This window comes from Arachis ipaensis, chromosome B7, assembly GCF_059453495.1.
Source record: "Arachis ipaensis isolate K30076 ecotype BB chromosome B7, ASM5945349v1, whole genome shotgun sequence".
In the NCBI taxonomy this organism is placed as follows: Eukaryota; Viridiplantae; Streptophyta; class Magnoliopsida; order Fabales; family Fabaceae; genus Arachis; species Arachis ipaensis.
This window is the reverse complement of record NC_142442.1, coordinates 122,754,911-122,768,405: the sequence shown is the minus strand read 5'-3', so window position 1 is coordinate 122,768,405 and position 13,495 is coordinate 122,754,911. Positions and strand designations below refer to the sequence as shown.

The 13,495-nt window shown below is 38.4% G+C and overlaps 1 non-coding gene across 1 annotated transcript; it reads right to left on the bottom strand.

Moving 5' to 3' along the window:
- Positions 1 to 4,162: 4,162 nt before the first annotated feature.
- LOC148553963 (small nucleolar RNA R71) lies at positions 4,163 to 4,270 on the bottom strand. The gene has a single exon (XR_015893776.1). It is a non-coding gene; the product is annotated as a small nucleolar RNA R71 (small nucleolar RNA).
- Between the last annotated feature and the right edge of the window lie 9,225 nt (positions 4,271 to 13,495).

The window sequence follows — 13,495 nt, the reverse complement described above, 5'->3', positions numbered from 1 at the left end:
AGTCCCGCTCATCTGATTGAAGCTATGTTTCATTGATAGTTTGGAATTTATAGTATATTCTCTTCTTTTTATCCTATTTGATTTTCAGTTGCTTGGGGACAAGCAACAATTTAAGTTTGGTGTTGTGATGAGCGGATAATTTATACGCTTTTTGACATTGTTTTTAGTATGTTTTTAGTAGGATCTAGTTACTTTTAGGGATGTTTTCATTAGTTTTTATGTTAAATTCACATTTCTGGACTTTACTATGAGTTTGTGTGTTTTTCTGTGATTTCAGGTATTTTCTAGCTGAAATTGAGGGACTTGAGCAAAAATCAGATTCAGAGGTTGAAGAAGGACTGCTGATGCTGTTGGATTCTGACCTCCCTACACTCAAAGTGGATTTTCTGGAGCTACAGAACTCGAAATGGCGCGCTTTTAATTGCGTTGGAAAGTAGACATCCAGAGCTTTCCAGAAATGTATAATAGTCCATACTTTGTCTAAGTTTAGATGACGCAAACTGGCATTCAATGCCAGTTCTCTGCCCAATTCTGGCGTCCAGCGCCAGAAACAAGTTGCAAAGTGGAGTTCAACGCCCAAAATGGCACAAAAGGTGGTGTTCAACTCCAAGAAGGACCTCTACACGTGCAACACTCAAGCTCAGCCCAAGCACACACCAAGTGGGCCCCGGAAGTGGATTTATGCATCAATTACTTACTTCTGTAAACCCTAGTAGCTAGTTTATCATAAATAGGACCTTTCACTATTGTATTAGACATCCTGGATCGTATTTTGATCCTGTGATCAAGTCTTGGTTACTCCGGTTCCCCTCTGGGGCCGAGACCAATGAACTCCATTATCACTTATGTATTTTCAACGGTAGAGTTTCTACACTCCATAGATTAAGGTGTGGAGCTCTGCTGTTCCTCAAAGATTAATGCAAAGTACTACTATTTTCTATTCAATTCATCTTATTTCGCTTCTAAGATATTCATTCGCACTTCAACCTGAATGTGATGAACGTGACAATCATCATCATTCCCTATGAACGCGTGCCTGACAACCACTTCCGTTCTACATTAGATTGAATGAGTATCTCTTAGATCTCTTAATCAGAATCTTCGTGGTGTAAGCTACAATGATGGCGGCATTCAAGAGAATCCGGAAAGTCTAAACCTTGTCTGTGGTATTCCGAGTAGGATTCAATGATTGAATAACTGTGACGAGCTTCAAACTCGTGATTGTTGGGCGTAGTGACAGATGCAAAAGGATAGTAAATCCTATTCCAGCATGATCGAGAACCGACAGATGAATAGTCGTGCCGTGACAGGGTGCATTGACCATTTTCACTGAGAGGATAGGATGTAACCATTGACAAGGGTGATGCCTTCAGACGATTAGCCGTGCCGTGACAGGGCATTTGGATCATTTTCCCGAGAGAAGACCGAAAGTAGCCCTTGACAATGGTGATGCATTACATAAAGCCAGCCATGGAAAGGAGTAAGACTGATTGGATGAAGATAGCAGGAAAGCAGAGGTTCAGAGGAACGAAAGCATCTCTAGTCGCTTATCTGAAATTCTCACCAATGATTTACATAAGTATTTCTATCCATATTTTATTAATTATTTTCGAAAACCCCATTACTATTTTATATCTGCCTGACTGAGATTTACAAGGTGACCATAGCTTGCTTCATACCAACAATCTCCGTGGGATTCGACCCTTACTCACGTAAGGTATTACTTGGACGACCCAGTGCACTTGCTGGTTAGTTGTGCGAAGTTGTGAACCATGGTATTGGCATCATGTTTTTTGGCGCTATTACCAGGGAAAGAAAGAGTGATGAATTTTACATAATCAAAGTGTAATCACAATTTCTGCGCACCAAGTTTTTGGCGCCGTTGCCGGGGATTGTTCGAGTTTGAACAACTAACGGTTCATCTTGTTGCTCAGATTAGGTAAATTTTCTTTTTATTTTCTTTTCAAAAATTTTTCAAAAATCTTTCAAAATTTTCTCCTTTGTTTTCGAAAAAAAAAAGTTTTTAAAATAAAAATGTTTTCAAAAATAAATTATTCTATGGCTTCAAAACTTTCAAGAATGAATTCTAGAGTTTCATGGTAACATGTTGAATCCTATCTGGCTGAAAAGCCATACCCAAACTCCTTTGGGATTGGTCTTCAACTAATCACCTCAATGAATGTAAATCCATTCTAAAGCTTGAATGGCTATTAAGCCATGTCTGACCCTTTGATTGGAGCTTTAGATTAAAGAGCACAAGATTCCTGGAACTCATATTAAAGATTTTGAAATCCTTATTTTTGTTTTTCAAATAATTTTCAAAAAAATACAAAAAAAATTAGAAAATCATAAAAATCAAAAATATTTTTTTGTGTTCTTGTTTGAGTCTTGAGTCATGTTATAAGTTTGGTGTCAATTGCATGTGCATCTTGCATTTTTCGAAAAAATCATGCATTCATAGTGTTCTTCATGATCTTCAAGTTGTTCTTGGTAAGTCTTCTTGTTTGATCTTTGCATTTGCATGTTTTGTGTCTTTTCTTGTTTTTCATATGCATTCTTGGATTCTTAGTGCCTAAGCATTAAAGAATTCTAAGTTTGGTGTCTTGCATGTTTTCTTTGCATTAAAAACTTTTTCAAAAATGTGTTTTTGATGTTTATCATGATCTTCATAGTGTTCTTGGTGTTCATCTTGACATTCATAGCATTCTTGCATACATTCATTGTTTTGATCTAAAAATCTCATGCATTGCATCATTTTCATGTTTTTCTCTCTCATCATTCAAAATTCAAAAATCAAAAAAATATCTTTCCCTTTTTCTCTCATCAAATTCGAAAATTTGGATTGACTTTTTCAAAAATTTTTAAAATCAAGTTGTTTCTTATGAGTCAAATCAAATTTTCAATTTGAAAATCTTATCTTTTTCAAAAATCAAATCTTTTTCAAATTTCTTAGTTATTTTCGAAAATTCCAAAAATATTTTTCAAAAATCTTTTTCTTATTTTTATATCAAATTTTCGAAAATAACAATAACAATTAATGTTTTGATTCAAAAATTTCAAGTTTGTTACTTACTTGTTAAGAAAGATTCAAACTTTAAGTTCTAGAATCATATCTTGTGATTTCTTGTGAATCAAGTCATTAATTGTGATTTTAAAAATCAAATCTTTTTTCAAAAAAACTAATTTTTATCATATCTTTTCAAAAATATCTTCTCATCTTATCTTTTTCAAAAAAATTGATTTCAAAATATCTTTTCTAACTTCCTAACTTCTTATCTTTTCAAAATTTGTTTCAACTAACTAACTAACTTTTTGTTTGTTTCTTATCTTTTTCAAAACCACCTAACTAACTCTCTCTCTCTAATTTTTGAAAATATCTTCCCTCTTTTCCAAAATTTCTTTTTAATTAACTAATTATTTCAATTTTTAAAATCTTAATTTTCGAAAATTACTAACATTTTTCAAGAACTATTTTCGAAAATCACTAACCATTTTTCAAAAACAATTTTCGAAAATTCCCTCCCTCTCTTATCTTCTCCTTTTCTTCCACTCACCTAAAGGGAACCTCTATACTTGGGTAAAAAGGATCCCTATTATTATTATTTTTCTGTGCCCTCTTCTTTGTCATATGAGCAGGAACAAGGACAAGAACATCCTTGTTGAAGCAGATCCAGAACCTGAAAGGACTCTGAAGAGGAAACTAAGAGAAGCTAAATCACAACTATCCAGCAAGCACCTGTCAGAAATTTTCAAATAGGAAGAGGAGATGGCAGCCGAAAATAATAATAATGCAAGGAGAATGCTTGGTGACTTTACTGCACCTAATTCCAATTTACATGGAAGAAGCATCTCCATTCCTGCCATTGGAGCAAACAATTTTGAGCTGAAACCTCAGCTAGTTTCTCTGATGCAGCAGAACTACAAGTTTCATGGACTTCCATCTGAAGATCCTTTTCAGTTCTTAACTGAATTCTTGCAGATCTGTGATACTGTTAAGACTAATGGAGTAAATCCTGAAGTCTACAGGCTCATGCTTTTCCCTTTTGCTGTAAGAGACAGAGCTAGAGTGTGGTTGGACTTTCAACCCAAAGACAGCCTGAACTCTTGGGATAAGCTGGTCACGGCTTTCTTAGCCAAGTTCTTTCCTCCTCAAAAGCTGAGCAAGCTTAGAGCGGATGTTCAAACCTTCAGACAGAAAGAAGGTGAATCCCTCTATGAAGCTTGGGAAAGATACAAGCAACTGACCAAAAAGTGTCCTTCTGACATGCTTTCAGAATGGACCATCCTGGATATATTCTATGATGGTTTATCTGAGCTATCAAAGATGTCATTGGATACTTCTGCAGGTGGATCCATTCACCTAAAGAAAATGCCTGTAGAAGCTCAAGAACTCATTGACATGGTTGCTAATAACCAGTTCATGTACAATTCTGAGAGGAATTCTGTGAGTAATGGGACGCCTATGAAGAAGGGAGTTCTTGAAATTGATACTCTGAATGCCATATTAGCTCAGAACAAAATATTGAATCAGCAAGTCAATATGATTTCTCAGAGTCTGAATGGAGTGCAAGCTGCATCCAACAGTACTCAAGAGGCTTCCTATGAAGAAGAAGCTTATGATCCTGAAAACCCTGCAATAGCAGAGGTAAATTACTTAGGTGAACCTTATGGAAACACCTATAATCCATCATGGAGAAATCATCCAAATCTCTCATGGAAGGATCAAAAGCCTCAACAAGGCTTTAATAATGGTGGAAGAAACAGGTTTAGCAATAGCAAGCCTTTTCCATCATCCACTCAGCAACAGACAGAGATTTCTGAGCAGAATCCATCTAGCTTAGCAAATTTAGTCTCTGATCTATCTAAGGCCACTATAAGTTTCATGAATGAAACAAGGTCTTCCATTAAAAATTTGGAAGCACAAGTGTGCCAGCTGAGTAAAAGGATCACTGAAATCCCTCCTAGTACTCTCCCAAGCAATACAGAAGAGAATCCAAAAGGAGAGTGCAAGGCCATTGACATAAGCACCATGGCCGAACCTGTAAGGGAAGGAGAGGACGTAAATCCCAAGGGGGAAGACCCCTTGGGACGTCCAGTGATCAATAAGGAGCTTCCCTCTGAGGAACCCAAGGAATCTGAGACTCATCTAGAGACCATAGAGATTCCACTGAACCTCCTTATGCCATTCATGAGCTCTGATGAGTATTCCTCTTCTGAAGAGAATGAGGATGTTACTGAAGAGCAAGCTGCCAAGTTCCTTGGTGCAATCATGAAGCTAAATGCCAAATTATTTGGTATTAAAATTTGGGAAGATGAACCTCCCTTGTTCACCAATGAACTAAGTGATCTGAATCAATTGACATTGCCTCAGAAGAAACAGGATCCTGGAAAGTTCATAATACCTTGTACCATAGGCACCATGATCTTTAAGGCTATGTGTGACCTTGGTTCAGGGATAAACCTCATGCCCCTCTCTGTAATAGAGAAACTGGGAATCTATGGGGTGCAAGCTGCTAAAATCTCATTAGAGATGGCAGATAATTCCAGAAAACAGGCTTATGGACAAGTAGAGGACGTGTTAGTAAAGGTTGAAGGCCTTTACATCTCTGCTGATTTCATAGTCTTAGATACTGGGAAGGAAGAGGATGAATCCATCATCCTAGGAAGACCTTTCCTAGCCACAGCAAGAGCTGTGATTGATGTGGACAGAGGAGAATTGATCCTTCAATTGAATAAGGACAACCTTGTGTTTACAACTCAAGGATCTCTCTCTGCATCCATGGAGAGGAAGCAGAAGAAGCTTCTCTCAAAGCAGAGTCAAACAAAGCCCCCACAGTCAAACTCTAAGTTTGGTGTTGAACTCCCATATCCAAACTCTAAGTTTGGTGTTGGAGAGTCTCAACAATGCTCTGAACATCTGTGAGGCTCCATGAGAGCCCACTGTCAAGCTATTGACATTAAAGAAGCGCTTGTTGGGAGGCAACCCAATGTTTAGTTATCTAATTTTATTTTTATTTTTCATGTTTTCTTAGGTTCATGATCATGTGGAGTCACAAAATAAACGAAAAATTTAGAAACAGAATCAAAAACAGCGGAAGAAAAATCACACCCTGGAGGAAGCACCTGTCTGGCGTTCAACGCCAGAACAGAGCATGGTTCTGGCGCTGAACGCCCAAAATGGGCAGTGTCTGGGCGCTGAACGCCCAAAATGGGCAGCATCTGGGCGCTGAACGCCAGAATTGCACCCTGGAGAAGAGCTGGCGCTGAACGCCCAGAACAAGCATGGTTCTGGCGTTCAACGCCAGAAATGGGCAACAAATGGGCGTTGAACGCCCAAAATGGGCACCAACCTGGCGCTGAACGCCCAGAGTTGTGTGCAAGGGCATTTTGCATGCCTAAATTGGTGCAGGGATGTAAATGCCTTGACACCTCAAGATCTGTGGACCTCACAGGATCATCTCAGGATCTGTGGACCCCACAGGATCCCCACCTTCCTTCCTCATAATTCTAGTTTTTTTTCCACATCTTCTTCTTCATCTATTCCTTTGCTCGAGGGCGAGCAACATTCTAAGTTTGGTGTGGTAAAACAATTATGTAAAGGATCTATAGCTCAGTGGTAGAACATGTGGCTGCAAATCAAGAGATCCCTGAGATACCTCAGGGGATGCACTTCCCTCCACATAGTTATTGGAAGCAACTGAGGATAGAAATACCAAAAATCACTAGGAATCAAGCCACAAAGACAAGGAAGAGACATAGAAGAGCTCAAGGACATCATTGGTTCCTCAAGAAGGAAACGCCACCATCACTAAGGTGGATTCATTCCTTGTTCTTATTTCTTCTGTTTTCGTTTTCTATGTTATGTGCTTATCTATGTTTGTGTCTTCATTACATGATCATTAGTAGTTAGTAACTATGTCTTAAAGTTATGAATGTCCTATGAATCCATCACCTCTCTTAAATGAAAACTATTTTAATTCAAAAGAACAAGAAGTACATGAGTTTCGAATTTATCCTTGAACTTAGTTTAATTATATTGATGTGGTGACAATGCTTCTTATTTTCTGAATGTATGCTTGAACAGTGCATATGTCTTTTGAAGTTGTTGTTTTAAGAATGTTAAATATGTTGGCTCTTGAAAGAATGATGACTAGGAGACATGTTATTTGATAATCTGAAAAATCATAAAAATGATTCTTGAAGCAAGAAAAAGCAGTAAAGAACAAGGCTTGCAGAAAAAAAAAATATAGGCAAAAAAAAAAATATAGAAAGAAAAAGAAAAAGCAAGCAAAAAAAGCCAAAAGCTCTTAAAACCAAGAGGCAAGAGCAAAGAGCCAATAACCCTTAAAACCAAAAGGCAAGGGTAATAAAAAGGATCCCAAGGCTTTGAGCATCAGTGGATAGGAGGGCCTAAAGGAATAAAATCCTGGCCTAAGCGGCTAAACCAAGCTGTCCCTGACCATGTGCTTGTGGCGTGTAGGTGTCAAGTGAAAACTTGAGACTGAGCGGTTAAAGTCAAGGTCCAAAGCAAAAGAAGAGTGTGCTTAAGAACCCTGGACACCTCTAATTGGGGACTTTAGCAAAGCTGAGTCACAATCTGAAAAGGTTCACCCAATTATGTGTCTGTGGCATTTATGTATCCGATGGTAATACTAGAAAACAAAGTGCTTAGGGCCACGGCCAAGACTCATAAAGAAGCTGTGTTCAAGAATCATCATACTGAACTAGGAGAATCAATAACACTATCTGAACTCTGAGTTCCTATAGATGCCAATCATTCTGGACCTCAATGGATAAAGTGAGATGCCAAAACTATTCAAGAGACAAAAAGCTACAAGTCCCGCTCATCTGATTGAAGCTATGTTTCATTGATAGTTTGGAATTTATAGTATATTCTCTTCTTTTTATCCTATTTGATTTTCAGTTGCTTGGGGACAAGCAACAATTTAAGTTTGGTGTTGTGATGAGCGGATAATTTATACGCTTTTTGACATTGTTTTTAGTATGTTTTTAGTAGGATCTAGTTACTTTTAGGGATGTTTTCATTAGTTTTTATGTTAAATTCACATTTCTGGACTTTACTATGAGTTTGTGTGTTTTTCTGTGATTTCAGGTATTTTCTAGCTGAAATTGAGGGACTTGAGCAAAAATCAGATTCAGAGGTTGAAGAAGGACTGCTGATGCTGTTGGATTCTGACCTCCCTACACTCAAAGTGGATTTTCTGGAGCTACAGAACTCGAAATGGCGCGCTTTTAATTGCGTTGGAAAGTAGACATCCAGAGCTTTCCAGAAATGTATAATAGTCCATACTTTGCCTAAGTTTAGATGACGCAAACTGGAATTCAATGCCAGTTCTCTGCCCAATTCTGGCGTCCAGCGCCAGAAACAAGTTGCAAAGTGGAGTTCAACGCCCAAAATGGTACAAAAGGCGGTGTTCAACTCCAAGAAGGACCTCTACACGTGCAACACTCAAGCTCAGCCCAAGCACACACCAAGTGGGCCCCGGAAGTGGATTTATGCATCAATTACTTACTTCTGTAAACCCTAGTAGCTAGTTTATCATAAATAGGACCTTTCACTATTGTATTAGACATCCTGGATCGTATTTTGATCCTGTGATCAAGTCTTGGTTACTCCGGTTCCCCTCTGGGGCCGAGACCAATGAACTCCATTATCACTTATGTATTTTCAACGGTAGAGTTTCTACACTCCATAGATTAAGGTGTGGAGCTCTGCTGTTCCTCAAAGATTAATGCAAAGTACTACTATTTTCTATTCAATTCATCTTATTTCGCTTCTAAGATATTCATTCGCACTTCAACCTGAATGTGATGAACGTGACAATCATCATCATTCCCTATGAACGCGTGCCTGACAACCACTTCCGTTCTACATTAGATTGAATGAGTAACTCTTAGATCTCTTAATCAGAATCTTCGTGGTGTAAGCTACAATGATGGCGGCATTCAAGAGAATCCGGAAAGTCTAAACCTTGTCTGTGGTATTCCGAGTAGGATTCAATGATTGAATGACTGTGACGAGCTTTAAACTCGTGATTGCTGGGCGTAGTGACAGACGCAAAAGGATAGTAAATCCTATTCCAGCATGATCGAGAACCGACAGATAAATAGCCGTGCCGTGACAGGGTGCGTTGACCATTTTCACTGAGAGGATAGGATGTAACCATTGACAAGGGTGATGCCTCCAGACGATTAGCCGTGCCGTGACAGGGCATTTGGATCATTTTCCCGAGAGAAGACCGAAAGTAGCCCTTGACAATGGTGATGCATTACATAAAGCCAGCCATGGAAAGGAGTAAGACTGATTGGATGAAGATAGCAGGAAAGCAGAGGTTCAGAGGAACGAAAGCATCTCTATTCGCTTATCTGAAATTCTCACCAATGATTTACATAAGTATTTCTATCCATATTTTATTAATTATTTTCGAAAACCCCATTACTATTTTATATCCGCTTGACTGAGATTTACAAGGTGACCATAGCTTGCTTCATACCAACAATCTCCGTGGGATTCGACCCTTACTCATGTAAGGTATTACTTGGACGACCCAATGCACTTGCTGGTTAGTTGTGCGAAGTTGTGAACCATGGTATTGGCATCATGTTTTTTGGTGCCATTACCAGGGAAAGAAAGAGCGATGAATTTTACATAATCAAAGTATAATCACAATTTCTGCGCACCAACAGGCTGTCTGGAAATGCCTAAGGTGCTTGATAGGCTCTTGAGCAGGTAAGCCATGAAACTTGGGCATCAAGTTGATCAGTGCGGTTTTTAGTTCAAAATCTGCAGCTGCAGTTGGGTGATGCACTTGATACGGATGCAGTGTAAAATCTGGGGCTCCTGCCTCCTGGAGAGTAATCCTCCTAGGTTCTGCCATGTTTCCTACACGTAAATCAACTGGATCAGTAGTAAATGAGCTTGTCTCGCTCTCAGATGGCGGTTTAGATTCGTCCTCAGATGAGACTGGTGAATTGATAATAACCACTTCACCACCCTTGAAGGCTAACCGACGTCAAGTTCGTCTAATATGTGAAAGAGTTCTTTCAATTTCAAGATCAAATGAGACTAAACTCGGATTAGGCAATGAACGCGTCATTCAATGAGAAAGACATGTAACTCATGGTAACAGAAATAAAAATAAAATATGCAAATAAAAATAAAATATATACACTAATTAATAATTTAGCACACTATTGCAACTCCCCGGCAACGGCGCCAAAAATTGGTGCGTGGCAGAAGTTAACCAATTAAGAGATTTTATTTAAGAGAACAGCATTGCGCGTATAGCTCTTAATCGGCTAAGATCTGTCTCACCAATTTAAAAAGGGTTGTCACAAATTTTAGAAATAAAATACTGGGAGTATGAGTCCCAGGTCGTATCCCAACGAGTTGCAGGAAAGAGTGCTATTTTATTAATCAGAAAATTCCCAGGAAGTTGAGTTTTGCTAATGAGAAATTAAAATAATTGTGCATTAAAGAAATAAAAATAAACTAAGAATAATTATTGATTTTCTAAATAAAAGGCCTTGACTGGGAGAATAATTAAGTGGAACTTCTATCCTTGTTGGGATCTTCTCAAATGTGGTGTAAAAAGGTTGTTGTTCTCACTCGATTACCCCTTACTAAATAAGGGAATGTATGGTGATTGAACTAACTCTTACCCTCAGATCCTAGTCCTCTCCCTTGGAGAGGTCCAGTGTTAGTAGGTATGGAATTAGCTAACAACGTCCAGTTTAACCAAGCACTTGAGCATTCCAACTCAAGTATCGTCTCTTAATCAACTCCCATGTCAAGTAGAAATTCTACTCCATTGACATGAAATTAATAATCATAAAAATATGAGGAGACATAATTAAATAAAATAAAATAGAGAATTGAAATCAATTAAAATAAAAATACTTCTATATATTGATAAATTCGAAACGCAACATAATTGTCTGAACAGAATCAATGAGTAACTAATTAAAAATAAGGGAATAAGGAAACGAACTAAAGTAATGTCTTCAACGGAGGTAATGACTCTCAGCATCCAAAAATCCAAACAAAAACATAAACTATCAATGTAATGCAACTCTAAAAACTCAGATCTGAAACTAAGTGTAATCCTAATGTGATGAATCTGAATGTTTGTGGATGCCTCTTGAGTTTCTGCATGTTTGCTAGGTTTAGTATGTGTTTCTGGGCCGAAAACTGGGTCAAAAAGCGGCCCAAAATCGCCCCCAGCGTATTCTGTTATTTTTGCAGATCGCGCAGGTCACGCGTACGCGTCATCCACGCGTTCGCATCAGTCAGCGATTTTTCTTGTCACGCGTTCGCGTGGTTCACGCGTTCGCGTCACTCGTGCAGACTCCAATCCACGCGTTTGCGTCAGGCACGCGTCCGCGTCGCTGCGAATTCTTCATTTCGCGCGTTCGCGTGGGCCATGCGCTCGCGTCATTACTCGCTGGTCATCTCCTTAGTTTCTTGTGTTCCTTCTATTTTTGCAAGCCTCCTCTCCAATTTACAAGTCATTTATGCCCTATGAAGCCTGAAACACTTAACACACGGATCACGGCATCGAATGGGATAAAGGAGAACTAAAATATATAATTAAAGGTCTCTAGGAAGCAAGTTTTCAACCATAGAGTGATTTTGGGAAGGAATTGTAAATACATGCTTATCATATGAATAAGTAGGTAAAGATTTGAGAAAACCACACAATTAAACACAATATAAACCATAAAATAATAGTTTATCAAGGAGGATAATGCGCAACCTTCAAGGCATAGTATGAATGATAAAATGTTGGAAGAGGATGATCAAGAGGCAAGCTCCACTAATGAAGAATGTGTGGAAGAAGTTGGTGGGAAAAGAATTAAAGTTGAAGAAGCTTGCCAAGAGGTGGAGGTAGTCAAAGAAGAGCACAAGAAAGTGGAACTTGCAAGATCATTAGGACCACCCCTTCCTAAGTCACCATCCTACACAACATTCAAGTGGGTAAAATCCCTATCCCTAAGCTTTACTTTCTCACTTGAATATGGTTTGATTGAAAATGATGGTCAACTTAGATCTCTTTGTGGAGTTAAGAGTAGAAGAGATTTGTGTAGTGGTTGGAAACATCACTCTAAGTTCATGATGGTTGCATGCTCAAAGTTGAATACCAATGGTTGGTGTAGAACCAAATTGCATGGGTCTAGGAGAATGTTTGGATGCTTAGTTGAGAATTCACAAGCCTTGTCACCCAGATTTAACTATGGTAGTCAACAAGAAGATGGGTCCAAGAACAAGGTTTGGGACCCCGGAATTCATTTCAACAATCAAAACTCTTGGGGCCTTGTCATTTACTTAAGCTTACTTGAAGGCTTTATGCGCCTAATTTGGGATCCCGGTGGACATTGGAGATGCAAACATTGGTGGGGATTCAAGGATGAATTCAAGCATAAGCCACCATAGAAAGGACCCCACCAAATGTCCAACTTAAGGACTTAAACTAAAAGTGCTAGGTGGGAGACACCCCACCATGGTAAACTCTTTCCATTCTCTTGTATATATAATCAATGAATGAATCAAGTTGCCATTGTTAGTAGTTTTCTTCTTTGCATACTCTTGTTTTAGTATTTTAGTTGTTAGCTTGTTTGATTAGATTTGTGCCTTAAGTTGTAGAGTAGTTGTTGTTGAGTAGTGTTTTACTTGAAGTGTAAGTTTTGTTTGCTTTGTATTTGAAAATTTTTCCAAAAACTAAAAAGATTTGTTGTTAAATTTGAATTTTGATTGTTTTAGAATGCTTGTAGATTAGGAGAGTGCCCTGTTTCTATTTCAAAAAAAAAAAAAATGGCGCACCACGCGTAGGCGTGGCCGACGCGTACGCGTCGTATGCCATATTGGGACTCCCAATACAAAAACCCAGGAGTTGCACGAACATCGCGCGAGCACTGTGCGTTTCGCACAAACTAGACCTCCGCGTATGCGTGGGCGATGCTTATGCGTCGCTTGTCCATCCTGCCATCCATGCGCACGCGTGGGGGACGCGTACGCGTCGCTTCCACGCCCTGTTTTTTCCCCCTTTCTTCTTTCTTCTCTCCTTCTTCTTTCTTTATACCTTTCTTCTTTTCTCATCTTCCTTTCTTACTTTCTTCCTCTCCTTTCAAAATTCTATTTTTATCAATTTTATTTTTCTCATCTTTCATTTTCTTTCGTTTATTGCATTTGCATACTTTTATTCATTGCATTTTAATTTTGTTTTTGTAGCTTATTCTTCTTTTCTTTTCTAAATTTTTTATTTTAATAATGGTGTTGAATTCTCTTACTCAATTGTTGAGAATTTCTTGGTTAATCTTGGTGCTTCTAGACTTATTTGATATTGATGTGTAATAAAATTTCTAATTCAATGCTTAACCTTTGATGATCCTTGTATCCTTTGTGCATTGATATGAGCTTACATGTCTTTCATGACCCACTCTTTCTTGTTTGAACTTGATGCTTGACATGCTCTTC